Below are 17,116 nucleotides of genomic sequence, written 5' to 3'. Positions count from 1 at the left end.
AGCTGATTTCAGTTGCTTGCACACAAGAACACAGGTTCCCTTAACCTTACTTCTGTTGAAGGCATCATATTTTATCCCTAAATTGTCCTGGATGCTTATGATGTTTAAGTTTTGCATTACATTTAAACGTTTCTCTACCATATTAGTTGAAGTTTAGCTGCAAAATCATAATGAGCTTGTAAATATGGCCTTTAGGAGAATGTCAAACGCATATTTTTTACGGGGCCTAATTAATAAGGTTAAAATGGAATTCTATCTATTATATGCTGCAAGAAAAAGCAAGATACAAGACAGTATGTATAGAATGATTTCAATTTTATAGACCTATATGTGAATAGAAAAAAGTACTGGCAGAATAGATAATGAAAATATTAATAGGAGTAATGTCTGAGTAGTAGGATTATAAATTAGAGTTCTGTGTGCTTTATTTGGCATTAAACAATTAACATATATTATTTCATAATTATGGAAAACCATAATAATTTAAAAGTTTGTTTCTTAGATAAACTTACGAAGGTAGAAAAATATTTCTTATCTTATAAAAGCAGGAAGAATAGTATTCATCACTTGGCTTCAACAATTATCAATTTATGGCCTTTTTTTTTTTTTTCTTTGAGACGGAGTCTTGCTATGTCTCCTAGGCTGGAGTGCAGTGGCACAATCTCAGCTCACTGCAACCTCTGCCTCCCAGGTTCGAGCGATTCTCCTGCCTTAGCCTCCTGAATAGCTGGGACTACAGGCACATGCCACCACGCCTGGCTAATTTTTGTATTTTTAGTAAAGACTAAGTTTCACCATGTTGGCCAGACTGGTCTCAAACTCCTGACCTCAAGTTATCCGCCCACCTTGGCCTCCCAAAGTTTTGGGATTACAGGTGTGAGCCACCGCGCCCAGCCCACATGGCCTGTCTTGTTTTATCTGATGTGTTCCTTACTCCCCACTCATGCTAAATTATCAGCATAGAAAGACTTTTTTTCTTATAATTGGTTATTCCTTCTTTTCCGTATGTTATTTTCCCTTTTAGGAATTCTTATTCAATGACTTTTTCTTCCACACATCTATTCATTATTCTGATTTTTTTTCCTTTATCCTTTCTTTAATTTGGTTAAATTTCTGAGTTTGCCTCCTGATCTACTAATTCTGCTTCCAACTTTGTTGTACACATGCTTTTAATTTTGGGAATCATGTTTTAAATACAATCTTTTCTGTTCTCAAATTGTTTCATTTTTATAAATGTTTATTTTGTTCTCATAAATGCAATTTATTCTTGGATCTTATGGAGAAAAAGAATCAGAAAATTTTCTAAACTTTTCTCTAAACATGCTTTTCTAGTGAATTTATTTTAGAGGGAGCCATTCTTCTGATTATGCTTGGTCAGGGTGGGCAAACTAAAGTTGCCTGTTTTTGTACTAAGTTTTATTGTAATACAGCCACATCCATTCATTTACATAGCACCTGTGGCTACTTTTGCACAATTCAGGCTACAGTAGTTGCTTTCTTGCTACAATGCAGGACAGAGTTGTGACAGAGGATGTATGGCAGGGGTGTCCAATCTTTTGGCTTCCCTGGGTCACACTGGAACAAGAAGAATTATCTTGGACCATACATAAAACACACTAACACTAACAATAGCTGCTGAGCTAAAAAAAAAAAGTTGCCAAAAAAAAAAATCCCATAATGTCATAAGAAAGTTTATGAATTTGTGTTGGGCTGCATTCAAAGCTGTCCTGGGCCACATGCAGCCCACAAGCCATGGGTTGGACAAGCTTTATGTATGGCATGCAAAACCTAAATATTTACTATCTGGCCCTTTCTAGAAAAAATTTGTTGGCCTCATTTCTAGGTAGCTCTTACTCTTGAATTTCAGAATGTTTTCCATGGGTCTAGAGATTTTCCTTTATTTCCTTTCATTATCAGCAGGGGTTAGTGTTGCAGGCCGAAAGAGTGAGGGTCGTGATCAACTCAGTATACCACTGGAAGCTATACGAGTAAACAGCAAATTGTTTTCATAAATGCAGGATGTTGGCAAACTGACAAACTGCGTCCACTGCCCAGAAGGAATGCTGAGGGCAGTCACACCCAAAGTGCAGTGTTTCTTGTGATTAGGCACATTTGAAGCCTGTTAGCAATAATGTGAACCTGTGATCAATCAAACAGCTGACCAATCGTTACCTCCTCCTCCCTGCTCTTTCTACCCAATAAGTAGGAAGGGCTGTAGAAGCTCAGGGTGGCTGCTCTTGCTCACTAGAAGCAGGGAGCCCTCTTCTTCTTCCCTGGACCCCTTCTTAAAAGCAGATTATTTTGTCTTAAGTTTTCATTTCTGCATTCGTCTTCCTTCACTCAGTCCCATAGTAGCAGTGGCAAACCGCGGCAGGTTAGTACCAGAATCAAACAGATGCTTTTTCAAATTCTGTCTGCCTGGGGCCCATGTCAGACCTATCAGATCAGAATTCTTAACTGTGCCGGCCTTTTTGCTCACATAATCCTGAGTAAGAATTTTCTAACCATTTTGCCTTTAAGGCCAGCTCTGTGATTTGGACCTGGGGAGGCTAACCACCTGAAAAAAGTCTATTTGGAAGACTTTTCTCTTGTTTGTTTCTTTCTTTCTTTTTTTTTTTTTTGTTTTTGAGACAGGTCTTGCTCTGTCACCCAGGCTGCCAGGCTAGAGTTCAGTGGCATGATCTCAGCTCATTGCAACCTCCGCCTCCTGGGTTCAAGCAATCCTCCCGCCTCAGCCTCCCGAGTAGCTGGGACTACAAGTGTGCACCACCTCGCCTGGCTAATTTTTATATTTTATGTAGAGATGGGGTTTCACCGTGTTGCCCAGGCTGGTCTTGAACTCCTGGGCTCAAGGGATCCCCCCCACCCGCCTCAGCCTCCCGAAGTGCTGGGATGATAGGGGTGAGCTACCATGCCTGGGCAGTGACTAGCTTTTTTCTCCATGATTTTTCCTGTATCTCCTTTGTGTCAACACCAATCAACAGGAATCTAAGTGTTATTTTAAGAGGTTTGGCTTTCACAAAAATAGCTACATTCAATAATGGAAATAAACTTGGATTTTTAACCTCGTTTAACTAGTTTTCTGCTTACAGCAAAGATTACACACATATTAGTCAGGAAGTTCACATAGGGCAATGTGAGTTAAACCCATTATTATCTTGGGTCAAATTAGTTTACTACTTCATAACAAGAAAAGAGGACTTTCCAAAAATGAGTCTTAGATCCTGCAAAGGTCACAAAATGAACCACAGATTTGGAATTAGCTATAGCTTGTTTAACTTTGGGAAAAGTATTTGAAATCTTTGGGCTTTAATTATTGGCACTGTAGTTTGAATTGAGAATTTTATTTCCTTCTGGCTCTAAAATTCTTTAATGCTATACTTGAGTATAGGCCTGTCACTGGTCAGCTCCAGTTGAGTCTCCGTAGAGAAGCACTTGGTGGCTCAGAGGGCTGGTCAGGAGCAGGGGGGAAAGGCATAAAGATGTGGAAATTAACTGAAAAATAATACCATAGCTTTTCCCAAGACTGGTCTAGGTCTCTCTTGCTATGTCTTGTGGAATTTTTAACTGACTTCATATGGATGTTTCAAGCCGCATTTGGCCAAAATATCAATTTGTATGGTAGATAAATCTGTATGGTAGATAAAATTACCTCAAGTTGGCTTTGTGTTTTATATTTTTGTTTAACTTAGACCCACATTTTGGATACAGTTTCTTACACTTCACTTGACTCACTGAACTCTATGAATAAAGGGGCCCAGCAAGCATTTTAGTATATTTTATAGCAGTATAAGTTTTAAGAGCTCTTTCATCCTTTTCCTACTTATGCGGAATGCTTATTAATGTCACAGGGATTTACTATGATTGAAATAAAGGGAGTCTGTGACCTTGGAAAGTTTGTAAGCAGTCTTTAGGTGCATAAATGGTATTACTTGTTTATGAACATCAAATAAAAGTTCAAATAGCATTAACATAAAAAGCAGAAAATAAGATGTGGAAGATATGTCTATATCATTAACTGAAGAGAATTGAAAGAGAAATTAAATTAATTATCTGGGTAACTGCCTCATTTTTTCACTCTTAAGGCTGGGACACTATTGTTAGAAACTCACTCTACTCAGCCTGAGTAATGGAAGAGCCTTCTTTGAGATACAAGGTTCTGTATGTTTGAATTAGTGTATCAATGATTGCAGAGATAGAACTACTTTCCGATGACTTTTTTCTGTTCTCTTAAGGTGGTTTGTCTCTGTATCCAGCCCTTTATTCTGCAGTTTGAGTCAGGGAAAGAACAGGTAAGTGTTTAATCTATATTCTGAACTAATTTTGAAGGAAGAAGCAGGTGAAGGTTGGGCAGAGGATGAACATTCACTACATACTTTGGCATTAGTGGAGTCTCTTTTTAATGTAAATACTCAATGAAGAATATTCCTACTTTGATTCAAAAGCATCCAAACAGGGCTTAAGTAAACCCTTGTTTTGAGGTTATAGACTAAATCTTTTTTGTTTGTTTGTTTTTACATTAGAGACTACCATAAAACAAATGGACTAAATCTTTAACCACAGTATGAAAATAAGAAGAAGGAAGAGAATATGGAAGGCTCAGGGCAACCTATTCACTATTTCTGGGAAAATACTTGTCTTATTGCACAAAGGAATAGTTCAGTATTTGAAACCATAGGCAAAAGGTAGGGTCAGTTGGGTATTAATGTGAAAATTGAGCTAATTCAAATCTCCTGGCCACCTCTAGTGTTTTAAGCACTCACTTCTAGTTTGTAAAGAAAAGTCTTGACTATGAAAAGTTACTAGAAATTATATCTTTGGCTGGCACCAGTGGCTCACACCTGTAAACCCAGCACTGTTGGAGGCTAAGGCAGGCAGATCACCTGAGCCCAGGAGTTCGAGATCTGCTTGGGTGAAACCCTGTATCTACTAGAAATACAAAAATTAGCGGAGCGTTGTGGTGTGCGCCTGTAGTCCCAGCTATTTGGGAGGCTGAGGCAGGATAATCACTTGATCTTGGGAGGCAGATGTTGCAGTGAGCTGTGGTTGTGTCACTGCACTCCAGCCTGGGCAACAGAGTGAGATATTGTCTCAAAAAAAGCGAAATGATGTCTTCAATTTGACAAGAATACCAGGTTTAGGTTGGGTGTGGTGGCTCAAGCCTGTAATCCCAGTATTTTGGGAGGCCGAGGTGGGTGGATCACTTGAGGTCGGGAGTTCGAGACTAGCCTGGTCAACATGGTGAAACCCCGTCTCTACTAAAAATAAAAAAAAAAATTAGGTAGGTGCTGTGGCATACTCCTGTAGTCTCAGCTATTCAGGAGGTTAAGGCAGAAGAATCGCTTGAACCTGGGATGGGGAGGTTGCAGTGAGCTGAGATTGTGCCACTGCACTCCAGCCTGGTGACAGAGCGAGACTCTGTCTCAAAAACAAACAAACAAACAAAACACCAGGTTTAATAAATTACCCACAAAATGATTACATACTGCACTTTTAGATCATAATTTAGTTAAAGATATCCAGACATGATTAGCAGTCTAATCTTCAAATATAAAGAAAAATCTATAGCATTATGTCACATTATACTATCTAGGATAATTGATTAATGCATACTATTTCAGGCATGGCAATATAGGATAGCTGCCATTTCATGGCACTATACAAAGTTCAAGATCTAGTCAAGCTAAAGGTATAAAAATTCAATTTTATATGTTCCCTTATGGAATTGACTAAATAATTGAATCCTATGAACTAAATTGATAAGTGATTTGTTAATATTTAATAAAAGGTGCATGCTGTTTAGTACATTAGTCTATTAGTGAAGACAAACTAGTATCAAAAATTATGGTAAATACTGGCCAGGTGCGGTGGCTCATGCCTGTAATCCCAGCACTTTGGGAGGCCAAGGCAAGTGGATCACCTGAGGTCAGAAGTTTGAAAACACCCTGGCCAACATGGTGAAGCCCCGTGTCTACTAAAAATACAAAAATTAGCCAGATGTGATGGTGCACATCTGTAATCCCAGCTATTCAGGAGGCTGAGGCAGAATCGCTTGAACCTGGGAGGAGGAGGTTGCAGTGAGCTGAGATCACGCCACTGCACTCCAGCCTGGATGACAGAGCAAGACTCCATCTCAAAACAAAATAAAACAAACACAAACAAACAAACCTTATGGTAAATACGATGGCTCAGGCCTGTAATCCTAGCACTTTGGGAGACCCAGGCTGGCAGATCACTTGAAGCCAGGAATTTGAGACCAGCCTGGCTATCATGGTGAAACTCTGTCTCTACTAAAAATCCAAAAAAAAAAAAAAAAAAGAAAAATTAGCTGGGCATGGTGGTGCACACCTGTGGTCTCAGCTACTTGGGAGGCTGAGGCATGAGAATTGCTTGAACCTGGGAGGCAGAGGCTGCAGTGAGCTGAGATCATGCCACTGCACTCCAGCCTGGGCAACAGAGCAAGACTCTGTCTCAAAAAAATTATAGTAAATAGTTTCAGAAAACAGGGATAATCTGAAGCTGTGATAGCCAGGTACAAGAGGTTCTCCTCCATAGCAGTAGTTATTAGTGAGTGGTTCACACACTTTAGTGTAATAATCACCAGGAATTGCTTGTTAGAACAATCTTTAAATTATGATGTAGGATGAGTTTCTGTTAGGAAGAATTCTGTATACAGTATATGTAAGCTCATCAATTGCTTGTTGATGCTTGTAACTTGCTTTTATATTTTGGTATACAGCTTTTTCCTTGATCATCTATCACTTTATAGAAGTGTACAATCTTAGCAAAATGGTGTCATGTCATATTAACCAATATTCTCACAATTGGTGATACTAATGAAGACTCTGAGGGATGAGAAGATGATGACAACATTTTTGATTCACTAAGATTAAATTATGGTTGGTGTGTTTTTATATTTTAAGAACATTTTCCTGTGTTTTTTGGTCATGCCTTCATGATATTAGTAACTTTTTATAAATAAAACTTTGAATTAATTAGACATTTCATATAGTAATAATACCAGAAAAAAAGAGAACGAGAGGACTATAAATGTTAGTGCAGCAGGCAGTCATCTATGAAGTATGATATTTGGAAGGACCTAACTGATAGAAAATATCTTTTTTATAGGCTGTTACTGTGACTGAAATTTGGCTATCAGAGATATTGATTTGCATATGATTAACAGATATTGAGTTTTCACTGTGTATCTAGTGCTTTATATTCATTGTCTCAACTGACTCTCATAATAATCCAATAAAATATGTAACGTTTTATCTCTGATTTAAAGATGAATAATTTAAGGTCCTCTTCTCTATGTTCTCTTCCTGGGTGATCTATCCGAGTTCCATGGATTACACACATTATGCTATTCACTTCCAAATTTGTATTTCCAGCTGAGACCCTTCTTTAAGCTTCAGACTCAACATTTCCAGTTGCCTTTTTGACTTTTCCATGTGGATGTCTCATAGATACCTTAAACTTGACATCTGCAAAAATAGAACCACTGATTTTTGTAGCAGATGCTATTGGTTGCCTACTTAACTCCATTTTCTCCTTCTTTGTTATTGGCAGAGTTATAATTTTGTTAGTGTTTTTTTTTTTTGAGATGGAGTCTCACTCTGTTGCCCAGGCTGGAGTGCAGTGGTGCGATTGCTGCTCACCACAACCTCTGCCTCCCAGGTTCAAGCGATTCTCCTGCCTCAGCCTCCCAAGTAGCTGGGACTACAGGTGTGTGCCACCACACCAGGCTAATTTCTGTATTTTTAGTAGAGACGGGGTTTCACTATGTTGGCCAGGCTGGTCTTGAACTCCTCACCTCATGATCTGCCCGCCTTGGCCTCCCAAAATGCTGGGATTACAGGCGTGAGCCACTGCGCCCAGCCAGTTAGGATTTCTATACCCCTACCCACTATGTGGATTGGGGAAGATGGCTCTGTCTCCAGCTCTAGGAGTAACTCTTGATTTATATAAGCCAGCCATGGATATCCCATTCCTTTGTCAGTGATTGGTTTAAGATAGGCATGTGAATGAGTTTGAGCCGATGAGATATGAGCAGATGTCTGCCAGGAAGTTTCTGGAAAGATTTTTCTCCCTTTAAGTAGTCACTAGACTACCCAGCCTTCTTCTTCCTTTTTATGTTGTTGTATATAAATGTGATGCTCAGAACTAAAAGCAATCTCGCTGCCTATAAGAGGATGGAGCCAACACTGGAGGAGGGCAAAACAAAGAGACTAAGGAATAGAGCAAGTGATTTCACAAATCACATCAGGAATCCTCCATCTCTTGACTTCCTATTATCTGAGACAATAACTTTATTGACAACTCAATTTAAGTTGAATATTTCTGTTATTTGCAGCCAAGGCATCCTGATAACAATTTTTTTGCCCCTAAAGTGTTGACTTTCCTTCTCCATTTTATTAAATGGTTATACTATCTACTCAGGTGCTTAAGCAGGAACCCTAAGACTCATTACTTCACTCTTCTTCTCCTACTTCGTCCTAAATCCTTGACTAGGCCTGCAACTTGGAGGAGAGGAATAAGAGAGAGGGAAAGAGAAGTATACTATTACTCTGAAGTTTCCATCTTAATTAACTGAAAGGATGGTGCCATCATTAACATAAGTAAAGGGGTCCAGAAGAGGAGTTAGTTGAGGGGGCCAAAAAAGATAAATTTTATACATATGTTGAGTTTGTTTTATTGCTTTTCATTAAATTTTGAATTAAAAGCTCAAAAGAAAACCTATTCTATTAGGAAAAAGCAAAAGTCTTATTAAGAGTATGCCTAATCTCAATTTTATAATAAGAATAACTTTTAAAAATATATAGATGAAGTCTCACTGTGTTGCCCAGGCTGAAGTGCAGTGGCTTGATCATAGTCCACTGCAATCTTGAATTCAAGAATAATGTTTGACTTTTTCTCCCATGTACATTATATCTAAAATAAGGTTAAATAAAATAAATAAATAATAAGTTCACATAAAACCTCTCCCATGGTGTATGTAGTACATCTTCTAGATAATTATTTGTAGTTGATTAATCCATCATACTAATATTGACACTTAAAATTCAATAGCTAATTGACATGTTACTATATTATATACAAAGTAAAAAGCTAGAGTGAAAATTCAATACATACAGCAAATTTTAGAAAGATTTCAACTACAGTTTGTGGTGCTATCAATTATTACATGAAAATTTTAATATGCAACTCTGACTATAAATATTTATCCATTAATATTTATTAAATGTATGTTATGTGCCAAGCACTGTGCTGAGGTTACAGATACAAAGATGAATATGATACATTCTCTGCCCACAAGCATGGAAAGAAATAACGATAATGAAATGTGGTAAGTGCTGTAACTATAACAAAGTTATAAGCACTTGTTTTTACTATAGCATTTAAGTAGGCTGCAGAAACCTATTCATTTACTTCGTGCATATAAGTTATTCTTTGATGTAGATATTATCTCCTGTTATTGTCCTAGGGAGTCACTGTGCTTATTCACAACCAATTCTAACCAGCTCTAGGTCTAATAGTGTAGGATATGAAAACTGATTACAGAGAACCTAGTTTGGGAGACATGTAAATATGCTTACTCCCTTTACTACATCAAGTAAAAATGACATACTTTCACTCTGACAATTATGGTTAGGACTGGATTAAGACAGTCTGAGGCTTTAATCTATGTTAAGTGTAAAAATAATTCCAAATTGTAATAAAGATTCACATTCTATTCATTAAAAAAAACCCCACAGGCTGGGTGTGGTGGTTTATGCTCAGGAGTTCGAGACCAGGCTGGGAAATATGATAAAACCCTGTCTATACACATAAATACAAAAAATGGGGCCAGGCATGGTGGCTCATGCCTGTAATCCCAGCACTTTGGGAGGGTGAGGTGGGCAGATCAGTTGAGGTCGGGAGTTTGAGACTAGCCTGGCCAACATAGTGAAACCCCATTTCTACTAAAAATACAAAAATTAACTGAGCGTGGTGGCGCAGGCCTGTAATCCCAGCTACTCAGGAAGCTGAGGCAGGAGAATCACTTGAACCCGGGAGGTGGAGGTTGCAGTGAGCTGAGATTGTGCCACTGTATTCCAGCCTGGGTGACAGAGTGAAACTCTGTCTCAAAAAAAAAAAAAAAAAGAAAAAAAAATTAGCCAGGTGTGGTGGTGCACTCCTGTGGTCTTAGCTACTTGTGGGGCTGAGGAGGGAGGATCGCTTGAGACCAGGAGGTAAGGCTGCAGTGAGCCGAGATTGCACCACTGCACTCCAGCCTGGGTAACAAAATGAGACTCTGTCTCAACGCCCCCCCCCAAACAAACAAACAAAAACCCAAAAAGCAAAAAACAAAACAAAAACCCACAGACTTTGTAGTGAAAAAAAAAGCGTTTAATTTGCATATATGTAAAGTTACATTAGATTAACTAAGAGGGGAAAATGGGGACAGAAAAAAGGGAAACAAGAGAGCATGTGGTAGAAAGAGGAAGAACTTCCCATTACCTGTGCTTGGAGTTAGATGCCTGATTAGCCACTGAAAATATCTTTGCTTACTCATTCATGAATTCATTTAACCAATTTATACATACTGAGTTCCTGAAAATTGTAATGACAATAATAACGAATAATAAGGTGGGGCACAGTGGTTCACGCCTGTACTCCCAGCACTCTGGGAGGCCAAGGCAGGAGGATCACTTGAGCCCAGGAGTTTGAGACTAGCCTGAGCAACACAGGGAGACCCCTGTCTCTACAAACAAACAAAATAGCTGGGCATGGTGGCGTGCGCCTGTGGTCCCAGCTACTCAGAAGGCTGAGGTGGGGATCACTGGGGCCCAGAACCCCTGGGGCCCAGGAGGTTGAGGTTGCAGTTAGTGGTGATTGTGCCACTGCACTCCAGCCTGGGTAGTGAGCGAGACCTCGTCTAAAATACTAATACTAATACAACAGCTCATACTTTTTGAATGCTTACTATCGGCCAAGCACAGTGCTATGCACTTTGTGCACCTTATCTGTCATATTTGTATCTTAGAGGTAGGTACTACAGGTTGGGTGTCCTTTCTCCAAAATGCTTTGGTGTTTCAGATTTCAGGGTTTTTGGATTTTGAAATATTTGCACATACACAACGGGATATGTTGGGTTAGAGACCCAAATCTAAACACAAAATTCATTTGTGTTTCCTATGCACCTTATGCATATAGCCTGATGGTGATTTTATACAATATTTTTAATAACTTTGTGCATGAAACAAAGTTTTGATGGTAGTCTGTCATGTGAAGTCCAGTGTGGAATTTTCCACTTGTAGCATCACGTTGGTGCTCAAAAAGTTTCAGATTTTGGAACATTTAGGATTGCAGATTTTTGGATTAGGGATGATCATACTGTATCATTACTCCCATTTTACCAATGTGGATTTTGAGGCACAGAGAGGTCAAATGCCTTGCCCAATGTCCTGAACTAGTAAATGGCAGAGTCAGGATTTGCACCAAGCCATTTGCTCTTAAGCACTGTGCTGTGTGCCATCTACTGTGCTAGCCATTGGGGATTTAAAAGTAAATATGACAAAGTCCCTGTCCTCAAAAAGTTCACAGTCTATTAGGAGAGAGAAAGTGTATACAGACAATTGCAAGGGCCTATGATAAATACTACAATAAAGATATGTAGAGTCGAGTGATTGCACCAAGCAGGCAATGATTAGTTCTACTTAGATGGGAGTGGAGAGTTGATGAAATTTCAAAGAGGGGACCTGTGAACTGGAATTTAAAGGATGAGAAAGTGTTTTTAGATAGGCCTAGTGACAGTAAAGAGCATCCAGGTAGAGGAAGCAGCATGTACAAAGAAAGGCGAAGTGAACTGCTGGTTGTGGCAGAGTCAGGATATGCCAGGCAAGTGGAGGAAGATGTACAGAGTTCTAAACTTGTTTTTTGTTTTTTGAGACAAGGTCTCTCTCTGTCACCCTGGCTGGAGTGCAGTAGCGCAATCATAGCTCACTGCAGTCTCAAACTCCTGGGCTCAAGTGATCCTTCTGCCTCAGCCTCCAAAGCAACTGGGACTATAGATGTGTGCCACCATTCCTGCTCATGGATGCAGTTTCTAACTGCTGATAGAAACAGTTAGGTTTCTTTAAATGTTCACATGTATCATGACTTGAAAGTGATATCCCCAAAGTGAAAATAATGGTTAAGTCCTTTAACTTTTTAAGTTGTTACTTTTTTTTTTTTTTTTTGAGGCAGTCTCAGTCTGTCACCCAGGCTGGAGTGGAGTGGTGTGATCTCGGCTCACTGCAACCTCTGCCTCCTGGGTTCAAGCGATTCTTACGCCTCAGCGTCCTGAGCAGCTGGGATTACACAGGCACCTACCACCATGCCCGGCTCATTTTTGTATTTTTTGTAGAGACGGGGTTTCTCTATGTTGGCCAGGCTGGTCTCAAATTCCCAACCTCAAGTGGTCCACTCACCTTGGCCTCCCAAAGTATTGGGATTACAGGCATGAGCCACCACAGCTGGCCGAAAAACCCCTTTATAAGGGCATCACATCCTATTCTCCCCTCATGACTCAATTGTCTCCTAAAGGCCACACCTCATAACACACTTGCTTTGGAGATTAAGTTTCAACATGAATTGTGGACAGGACAAAAACATTCAAACCATAGCACTGATCATTGGGGAAATTGCATGGGGTTAGAAGGGCATTCAGAGGTGATTACATTCAACTCATTAGCCTCTCTACACCTTAGTTTTCTAATATGCAAAAAGTGCATAGTAATAGGATTGTTGTGGAGACTAAGATGAGATGATGTATGTAAAAACACTTAGCTCATTGTCTGGCACATAGTAAATTATCGTAAATATTAGTTATTATTAGAGTATAGCTGTTATGGTTGGTAAATACCAAATTGAAAGGTCATAGTCCATTTATTCATTCATATGAATTTATTTGGCATTTACATGCCAGGCATTGTGCTAGATTCTGGTAAGCAAGTGAACAAAATTCATCTCTGTTTTCACGAAGCTTGTGTCCTAGGATACAGTTAATAAATATACCAGACGAGATGGTGATTGTGCTACAGAGAATAAAACAAGGTGGGGTCAAAGTAAGGGATGTGCATGGGTGTTACTATGGGGTAGTTAGGAATGCTGTCCCTAAAAAGGTGACATCTGGGCAAACGCTTGGAGAAAGGGAAGGAGTAAAAAGAATTCCAGACAGATTTTTACTGGAAAACGTGGTTAAAAATTTGAGGGCGGGGGGCCGGCTGCGGTGGCTCATGCCTGTAATCCCAGTACTTTGGGAGGCCAAGGCGGGCAGATCACCTGAGGTCAGGAGTTCAAGACCAGCCTGGCCAACATGGTGAAACCCTGTCTCTACTAAAAATACAAAAATTAGCCGGGCGTGGTGGCAGGCGCCTGTAATCCCAGCTAGTCGGGAGGCTGAGGCAGGAGAATCGCTTGAACCCGGGAGGCGGAGGTTCCAGTGAGCTGAGATCGTGCCATTGCACTCCAGCCTGGGGGACAAGAATGAGACTTTGTCTCAAAAAAAAAAAAAAAATTTGAGGGCAGGAACCACTTCTTTTACATTTTGGTAGCATGCAAAAACAATGTAGGCCTGAAACATATTACATTCTTATTGAATGACTATTCAACATAACATACTGAAACATATCATTAGTTAGGTGCTTAAAATAGGTGTGATTATCAGTATAATTAGAACTACAGTTTTTTTTCTATGTCACTTTAAAAATTAAGCAACTTTTCTTTTTTTTTTTTTGACAGGGTTTTGCTCCATTGCCCAGGCTGGAGTGCAGTGGTGCAGTCTTGGGTCACTGCAGCCTTGACCTCCCAGGCTCAATCTATCCTCTTGCCTCAGCCTCCCAAGTAGCTGAGATTACAGCCGCACGCCACCATGCCCAGCTGATTTTTGTATTTTTGGGTAGAGACGGGGGTCTCACCATGTTGCCTAGGCTGGTATCGAACTCCTGACCTGAAGCAATCCTCCCACCTCAGCCTCCCAAATTGTTGGGGTTACAGGCATGAGCCAGTGAACCCTCACACCCGGCTAACATTTATTTTTTGAATTAATAACACATTCACATGAAGCAAACATCAAAAAGTATAAAAAGCTATTCAGTGAAGTCTCCCTCTCTCTCCTGTTCCCATCCACACACTTCCCATTGCTTCCCACAGGTAACACTTACTCGTTTTTCTTTCATCTTTCCAAAGACTTTTTTAAAAAAACGAATATATCGGGAGGCTGAGGCAGGAGAATGGCATAAACCTGGGAGGTGGAGCTTGCAGTGAGCCGAGATCGCGCCACTCCACTCCAGCCTGGGCGACAGAGCGAGACTCCGTCTCAAAAAAAAAAGACAAACAAAAAAAACAAACCGAAAACAAACAAAAACAAAAAAGAATATATAAGCCAATACATGTTGTACTTAAGGAAAAACATCAAATATCCAGGTATCTTTTCCGAAGCTTGTATTTAAAAAGAAAATAAAATCAATCACATTTTGCCCCAGATGCTCAAGATTACCCACGTATCTTAGGCTAATGACCTTCAAGCCGGAAGTGCCCTAGGGCGGGAAAAGGTGAACCGGAAGGGCCAACAGGAGCTAGAGGCGCGCTTCGCTGAGGTAACTCGGAGCAGTCACAAGCGTGTAGTGGGGCTGTTTAGGAAGCAGCCCTAATCTTTTCATCCAGGGTCCACTTACGGGTTTGCCCTGCACCTCCAGCTGCCTAACCTACCCTTCCTTGCTCTGGTTGCCAAGGGGCTGCTTTGGCCTGGAGCCTCCTGACTGCTGGGCTGTGTCTAGAATCTTCCACGCTCCCGACCCCGGAGAAGCAGCCACACTGAGGCTTCCATCTGGATCTCTGCTTGGGCAGGATTGAGACTGCGGGTGAGTCATGAGGGTCTCGTCTGTTCATCGTGGAGAAGCGCCTTCTGTACATGTGCCTTGCGTGGTGGTGGTTTTTGTTTTAAACCTCATATTTGCCTTATGAATGCAATGCAATCATGTCGATTGTTCTTCTGAAAATTCTCAAACAACTCTGACCGCTCAGAGTTAGCAACATTTGGAACTGTTATTGGTGAATCTCGACTTTTTCTTTGGTGAACGTTACTTTTTGCAGAATGTTTTAAGTATAGTGCGAAAGTTCTAGCGCAGTTGCAGAAGTGTGTAAATTCCCAGGGACATTTCTCTATTTTTTCTTCATTCTGCTGGTAATTTTGTTTCTCCCAAACTGCCTTGCACGAGCAAATTTAAATGGAATCTCACTGGGAATGAAATGACTGCCCTGCTAATCCTGATAATGCTGAATTCTAGATATAAATTATTTGGTCGGGGCGGTGGCTCACATCTGTAGTCCCAGCACTTTGGGAGGCCGAGGCGGGCGGATCACCTGAGGTCAGGAGTTTGAGACCAGCCTGGTCAACATGGTGAAACCCCGTCTCTACTAAAAATACAAAAATTAGCCGGGCGTGGTGGCGGGCACCTGTAGTCCCAGCTACTCAGGAGGCTGAGGCAGGAGAATTGCTTGAACCCGGGAGGCGGAGGTTGCAGTGAGCCGAGATCACTCCACTGCACTCCAGCCTGGGCAACAGAGCGAGACTCTGTCTAAAAAAAATAAAATAAAATAAAATAAATTATTCATGTCATTGCTGCAATCTTCCACTTCACTTTGCTGCTGAAAATAAGTGACAACCCTTAAGTCATTTATGGGAACCTTTATGATCACTGCACTTCTTTTAGAAAGAAAATGTGAAGATTCCACGGAGTCTTCTGCTTATATTAATTGAGATCCTCGAATTGATGATTATTGGTTATTTTGCTTTAGTTGTGATAAATTCCTATGGCTCTCTTTGTTTTATACCTTGAAGAAAAAACCTATACTGAAATATCCCAACCTGAGAATCAGCAAATACGCTGTGGATGGAGTTTCCTCTGTAATCCTTCACTGGTGTCTTCTCTCAGCCATTTCTTAGGCCAATTTGAGTCTTTACAACTCTCCCTGGTTTCAGAGTTGCCTTGGGGGTAGTTGTTAAGTTTTGGAAAATTAGATTCCCCACTTTGATGATTTATAAAGTGTGTTAATGCAGCTTGAGAAAACGTTTTAATTTCCATACGGCTTCATATCGTAGTGTCAGGAAGGAAGCGAATGACAGATTTTTAAATTCCGAGTGTCCACCAGGCGGCAGCATAGGGTTTTTAGTTTCTTTCGCTCTGGCCGTGTATCCCGTAATAACTGTACAGGTGCGGTGATAGTGTTATTCTAATAGTAATAGATATCATATGTGGAATGCTTATTACACGCCAGGGGCTGGAAATTATCTCATTTAATCCTAAAAAAACAAACCCCAAACCCTGTACCATAGGTATTCCCAGTATTCTCCTTACACTTCATGGGAAAACCATGGGAAAGAGATTAAATAACAATGCAAGGCTGATTACACAGCCGACAAGTGGTGGAGCTAGAATTGAAACCCAGATGCTTAACCACTACTTCATGCTAACCAAATTAAAGTTATTGCAAGTTTGATCAAATTGTGAAGGATGCTATAGTTAAGATGAGAAATCTGACTGTGAGTTTTCTGAAGGAGGTGAAAATTGGGCACTGTTATTTATATAGTGTACCTCAAGACAGTTGGAGGTACACCGTTTCCAAAAGACAGTATTTCCTAAATTGTGTTCCAGGGAGCACTAGTCCTGTGAGATGCTTCAATAAAAAAAGGTTTCTGTGGCCAAAAATACTCTTGGAATTCATTTAAGGACTCTAAAATGTCCTGCAGTGAAGGAACTTGTTTAACCTAACTTTTTTTGAACTCACAGCATTCTTAAACTTCTCTGATTACAGCCGACATTAGTCAATACTTAGCTTTACCATATGAGTAAATACTTACACATGAGTCAATACTTACCTTTACCATAAGCAGTGTACACTTATGTTTTTTATTTTATTTTTTACTAGTCTAGCCTTTCATTAAAAAAAAAAATTCTGGTCAAGACCCATTACATTGATTTTTTGACTCATGAATGAGTCACAGTCTACAGTTTTACTGCACTAGACCGTGGGGTCCTATTTTTTTGTGCTGTGCTTATTAATGGAACACACTTTGGGAAATTGTGTT

The 17,116-nt window shown here is 40.1% G+C and overlaps 1 protein-coding gene across 1 annotated transcript in view; it reads left to right on the top strand.

Annotated features, from left to right (window-relative positions):
• The first annotated feature begins 13,236 nt into the window (after positions 1-13,236).
• Positions 13,237-17,116, top strand: part of CCDC73 (coiled-coil domain containing 73) — a 192,522-nt gene continuing 188,642 nt past the window's right edge. Inside the window, exon 1 of the mRNA XM_008955871.4 lies at positions 13,237-14,888. The gene's annotated coding sequence lies outside the window, so the exon portion shown is untranslated. The remainder of the gene's footprint in view (positions 14,889-17,116) is intronic.

The sequence above is a fragment of the Pan paniscus genome, chromosome 9 (assembly GCF_029289425.2).
Source record: "Pan paniscus chromosome 9, NHGRI_mPanPan1-v2.0_pri, whole genome shotgun sequence".
NCBI lineage: Eukaryota > Metazoa > Chordata > Mammalia > Primates > Hominidae > Pan > Pan paniscus.
Note: the sequence above shows the minus strand (reverse complement) of the source record. Positions and strands in the feature narration are given on the sequence as shown.